This window comes from Lipotes vexillifer, unplaced genomic scaffold (genome assembly GCF_000442215.2).
Source record: "Lipotes vexillifer unplaced genomic scaffold, Lipotes_vexillifer_v1.1 scaffold676, whole genome shotgun sequence".
NCBI classification, from domain to species: Eukaryota; Metazoa; Chordata; class Mammalia; order Artiodactyla; family Lipotidae; genus Lipotes; species Lipotes vexillifer.
The window spans coordinates 186,801-193,460 of NW_006773959.1; positions in this window are offsets into that span (position 1 = coordinate 186,801).

Consider the following 6,660-nt stretch of genomic DNA (forward strand, 5'->3'; position numbering starts at 1 on the left):
GCGGAGGGCAAAGCGGGGAGATTCCCGCACAGAGGATCGGTGCCGACCGGCTCTCACCAGCCCGAGAGGCTCGTCTGCTCACCTGCTGGGGCGGGTGGGGCTGGGAGCTGAGGCCTCGGAGGTCACATCCCAGGCAGAGGACTGGGGTTGGCTGCGTGAACACAGCCTGAAGGGGGTTAGTGCGCCACGGCTAGCCAGAAGGGAGTCCGGGAAAAAGTCTGGAGCTGCCGAAGAGGCAAGAGACTTTTTCTTCCCTCTTTGTTTCCTGGTGCGCGAGGAGAGGGCATTAAGAGCGCTGCTTAAAGGAGCTCCAGAGACAGGCGCGAGCCGCGGCTATCAGCGCGGACCCCAGAGACGGGCATGAGACGCTAAGGCTGCTGCTGCCGCCACCAAGAAGCCTGTGTGCGAGCACAGGTCACTCTCCACACCTCCCCTTCCCGGGAGCCTGTGCAGCCCGCCACTGCCAGGGTCCCGTGATCCAGGGACAACTTCCCCGAGAGGACGCACGGTGCGCCTCAGGCTGGTGCAACGTCACGCTGGCCTCTGCCACCGCAGGCTCGCCCCACATCCGTGCGCCTCCCTCCACCCGGCCTGAGTGAGCCAGAGCCCCCAGATCAGTTGTTCCTTTAGCCCCGTCCTGTCTGGGCGAAGAACAGACGCCCTCAGGCGACCTACACGCAGAGGCAGGGCCAAATCCAAAGCTGAACCCCGGGAGCTGTGCGAACAAAGAAGAGACAGGGAAATCTCTCCCAGCAGCCTCAGGAGCAGCGGATTAAATCTCCACAATCAACTTGATGTACGCTGCATCTGAGCAATACCTGAATAGACAACGAATCATCCCAAATTGAGGAGGTGGAGTTTGGGAGCAAATGTATATATATAATTTTCCCTTTTGCTCTTTTTGTGAGTGTGTATGTGTATGCTTCTGTGTGTGATTTTGTCTGTTTAGCTTTGCTTTTACCATTTCTCCTAGGGTTCTGTCTTTTTTTTTTTTTTTTTAGTATAGTTTTTAGCGCTCTTTATCACTGGTGGATTTGGTTTTTGGTTTGGTTCCTTTTCTCTTTGCTTCTTTTTTTTTAAAACTTAAAAAGTTTTTTTAATAATTATTTTTTATTTTAATAACTTTTTTATTATATTTATTTTATTTTATTTTATCTTCTTCCATTCTTTCTTTCTTTTTCTCCCCTTTATTCTGAGCTGTGTGCATGACAGGCTCTTGATTCTCCAGCCAGGCATCCGGGCTGTGCCTCTCAAGTGGCAGAGCCAAGTTGAGGACATTGGTCCACAAGAGACCTCCCAGCTCCGTGTAATATAAAACGGCGAAAATCTCCCAGAGATCACCATCTCAACGCCAAGACCCAGCTCCATGCAACGACAAGCAAGCTCCAGTGGTGGGCACCCTTTGCCAAACAACTAGCAAGACAGGAATGCAACCCCACTCATTAGCAGAGAGGCTGCCTAAAATCATAATAAGGTCACAGAAACCCCAAAACACAGCACCAGACATGGACCTGCCCAGCAGAAAGACAAGATCCAGCCCCATCCACCAGAACACAGGCACTAGTCCCCTCCACCAGGAAGCCTACACAACCCACTGAACCAACCTTAGCCACTGGGGGCAGACACCAAAAAACAACGGGAACTACGAATCTGCAGCCTGTGAAAAGGAGACCCCAAACACAGTAATCTAAGAAAAATGAGAAGACAGAGAAACACACAGCAGAGGAAGTAGCAAGGTAAAAACCCACCAGACCTAACGAATGAAGAGGAAATAGGCAGTCTACCTGAAAAAGAATTCAGAATAATGATAGTAAAGATGATCCAAAATCTTGGAAATAGAATGGAGACACTACAAGAAGCGTTTAACAAGGACCTAGAAGAACTAAAGAACAAACAAACAATGATGAAAAACACAATAAATGAAATCAAAAATTCTCTAGAAGGGATCAATAGCAGAATAACTGAGGCAGAAGAACGGATAAGTGACCTGGAAGATAAAATATGTGGAAATAACTAGTGCAGAGCAGAATAAAGAAAAAAGAATGAAAAGAATTGAGGACAGTCTCAGAGACCTCTGGGACAACATCAAACGCACCAACATTCGAATTACAGGGGTTCCAGAAGAAGAAGAGTAAAAGAAAGGGACTGAGAAAATATTTGAAGAGATTATAGTTGAAAACTTCCCTAATATGGGAAAGGGAATAGCTAATCAAGTCCAGGAAGCACAGGGAGTCCCATACAGGATGAATCCAAGGAGAAACGTGCCAAGACACATATTAATCAAACTATCAAAAATTTAGAAATCATAAAGATCATAAAGAGCAGATCAGAAATCAATGAAAAAGAAATGAAGGAAAATACAGCAAAGATCAACAAAACTAAAAGCTGGTTCTTTGAGAAGATAAACAAAATTGATAGACCATTAGCCAGACTCATCAAGAAAACAAGGGAGAAGACTCAAATCAATAGAATTAGAAATGAAAAAGGAGAAGTAACAACTGACACTGCAGAAATACAAAGGATCATGAGAGACTGCAACAAGCAACTATATGCCCATAAAATGGACAACCTGGAAGAAATGGACAAATTCTTAGAAATGCACAACCTTCCGAGACTGAACCAGGAAAAAAGGGAAAATATGAACAGACCAATCACAAGCACTGAAATTGAGACTGTGATTAAAAATCTTCCAACGAACAAAAGCCCAGGACCACATGGCTTCACAGGCGAATTCTATCAAACATCTAGAGAAGAGATAACACCCATCCTTCTCAAACTCTTCCAAAATATAGCAGAGGGAGGAACACTCCCAAACTCATTCTACAAGGCCACCAACACCCTGATACCAAAACCAGAAAAAGATGTCACAAAGGAAGAAAACTACAGGCCAATATCACTGATGAACATAGATGCAAAAATCCTCCACAAAATACTAGCAAACAGAATTCAACAGCACATTAAAAGGATCATACACCATGATCAGGTGGGTTTTATCCCAGGAATGCAAGGATTCTTCAATATACGCAAATCAATCAATGTGATACACCATATTAACAAACTGAAGGAGAAAAAGCATATGATCGTCTCAATAGATGCAGAAAAAGCTTTTGACAAAATTCAACACCCACTTATGATAAAAACCCTGCGGAAAGTAGGCACAGAGGGAACTTTCCTCAACATACTAAAGGCCATATATGACAAACCCACAGCCAACATCGTCCTCAATGCTGAAAAACTGAAAGCATTTCCACTAAGATCAGGAACAAGACAAGGTTGCCCACTCTCACCACTCTTATTCAACATAGTTTTGGAAGTTTTAGCCACAGCAATCAGAGAAGAAAAAGAAATAAAAGGAATCCAAATGTGAAAAGAAGAAGTAAAGCTGTCCCTGTTTGCAGATGGCATGATACTATACATAGAGAATCCTAAAGATGCTACCAGAAAACTACTAGAGCTAATCAATGAATTTGGTAAAGTCGCAGGATACAAAATTAATGCACAGAAATCTCTGGCATTCCTATATACTAATGATGAACAATCTGAAAGTGAAATTAAGAAAACACTCCCATTTACCATTGCAACAAAAAGAATAAAATATCTAGGAATAAACCTACCTAAGGAGACAAAAGACCTGCATGCAGAAAATTATGAGACACTGTTGAAAGAAATTAAAGATGATACCAACAGATGGAGAGATACACCATGTTCTTGGGTTGGAAGAATCAGCATTGTGAAAATGACTCTACTACCCAAAGCAATCTAGAGATTCAATGCAATCCCTATCAAACTACCTATGGCATTTTCCACAGAACTAGAACAAAAAATTTCACAATTTGTATGGAGACACAGAAGACCCCGAATAGCCAAAGCAATCTTGAGGGAAACAAATGGAGCCGGAGGAATCATGCTCCTGGACTTCAGACTATACTACAAAGCTATAGTAATCAGGACAGTATGGTACTGGCACAAAAACAGAAATATAGATCAATGGAACAGGATACAAAGCCTAGAGGTAAACCCACGCACCTATGGTCAGCTAATCTATGACAAAGGAGGGAAGGATATACAATGGAGAAAAGACAGTCTCTTCAATAAGTGGTGCTGGGAAAACTGGACAGCTACATGCAAAAGGATGAAATTAGAACACTCCCTAACACCATACACAAAGATATACTCAAAATGGATTAGAGACCTAAAGGGAAGACGGGACAGAATTTATATACTTACACATCTTAAAACATGTATTCAGCTGCTGATAACTCTGTTCCTCTATCAAATAAATGATCATAGGTTAGGTGTTTCATCTGAGAATGAGATTTATAATTGCGTTTACAATGGGACACATTTAAGCATAAGTCTGGTAATATTTAGTAATCACAAGAACTGCTTGAATTGCATGTTTTAGTCCAGATGGTACGTTTATATAATATTACTATTTAATTTACCAGTGTCCACAAGAGAGGACAGAAGGATATATTCCACAGAGAGTATCACAGCACTATCTAATAAGCCCAACCTCAAGTCCTTTTTTGGAATGAGGCAGGGTGTAAATCAACATGAAATCAACATGGCCATAATTCCTTTTATGTGTAGGTCTTTTCGGTCTCCCCATCACTCCTCAATCTCCACGTAAAGGCCGTGTCCCATTAAGTTCACTGCCAACTGCTGTGCTGCCCTGTCCACCCACCTGATTGCCATCACTTCCCACTTCTAGACGTTCCCCATCATGAATAAAGCCTTCGGTTCCCCCATCATGGTTTTCAGCCCCTCCCCCGTTACCACCATCATTCTGGGAATTCGACATGCTGGGAGCCCCTGCCAACCTCCCAGCCTCCCAGGCCTGGACTCCCTCACAGCCAGTGAGGGACTAAGTCCTCTATCCCCACAACCTCAGCCAGCTACTCACCTCAGGACCACTCCCCACACCATCACCATGGGAATACGCTCCCCGAAATCAGGGGAGCAGCATCCCCCCTGACCACACCCTCCACCCCTCCAACACCGCCCCCCCATGAGACGGCCCCTCCTGGATGTCCCACAGACACCTCACCTACAAATGACAAAAACGACAGAAGTCAGAAGCACAGCCATGCATTGAAACACTTTAATAGCAGTGCTGAGGGCAGAAGGCCTCCCTCATCCGTGGGCAGTTCGGGGGCGAGAAAAGGCTGCTGATGAGGTCCGGCCAGGCTCTGGGGCCAGGGCATCACTACTTCTCCTTGGGCGGGGGCAGCTCAGCAGCGGGACAGAAGGCGCCGGGCTCGAAGAGGCGGCTGAGGTGCTTGTTGTCCAATGCCCTCTGCACGTTCTCTGGGGTGATGCGCATATTGTGGTTGTTGAGGGCCTCCCTGCTCGCCAGCTCCAGGGTGTCGACCGTCATGTACTCGAGGTTGCTGGTCTGGAACACAGTAGTGGACGAGCTCAGGCACTGGGCGTAGCAAGCCTCTTGCAGGAGGAGGTTCACGCAGCTCACGGGGAACTGCAGCTCGGCTCTTCTGGAGTGGAAGAGGTAGCGTTTCTTTTGACAACGATAGAACCAGAAGCTTCTTTTCCGTGACATGATGTTGGCTGGGTTCTGCCCCAATCGGTCCACCTTGATTGTCCCGCTGGCCTGGGTCTCTCGAGAGGCCGGTGTGTCTTTCTGCCTGCCGTATCCCTGCACTCCAGCCTCTTATTGGTCAGGGCGCTGCCTTTGTGACAGCTCAGACTTTGTGATGTCATCGGTGTCCACTGGGCCCTGATCAGGACTGGCCTAGAAATGTCTGTGATAGGAATCTGGTCTCTCTGCTGAAAGGACTCTCTTTTTCAGGGAACTCTTAACTTTGTATCAGTACTAGACTTCAGCATTCTACCTAAAAATGTGTTTCAAAGGAAAACTGCTCCCTGTCTATAGGACACAACTCCCTGTTATTTGATTCTAGCCTCACACTATCTTTGAGCCCTTTTACATCCTTCTGTAAGTTGTAAGTCGCTGATAGATACCCACAACCTCCAGTGGAGGCTCAGTTGTCCCCTTCATACGATAATCAAACCAATTTTGCCCCTGTTTACATATTCATCTTACTATTCCTGATCAATATTCCTGTTTCTGTTCTTTGGTTTCTCTTGTCAACTAGTTATAATATCTGCCAAGTTCCTTATGTGATAAATAAAACGTTTTAATATGTGTTCCTATCTGGATAAGTGGTATGATTTTATACTTGTTTGATAATTATCTTTAAGTGTTTTCGAAGACACACCCATATGTCCAATTGTTTCACCTATCAGAGCCAGGTAACTACAATGACAGAGAAGTAACCCACATGAACATTTAAGGCCCAGGCATGTCTTTTCCTGGCTCTCCAATGTGAATTCAATGCACCAGTAACACATCGTTGACTCTTTTTATGATTTTTTGTTTTCTTCTCTACTGATTTAATGTTTCTGTTGTGTTTTTGGCTCATTTACAGCCAATAAGCTATTTCCTGCTATTGATAGCCATGGTTGGTAATTGGGTTTTCAGTTTTCTTTTTCTTTTTTTATTAAGGTAAAGTCCACATAACAAAATTCACCATTTCAGCCATTGTAAGTGTATAATTCAGCGTTTTTTAAAAACTATATTCACAATGTTGTGAGAATATCAGTTCAAATTCCAGAACAGTTTCATCGCCCCCAAAAGAA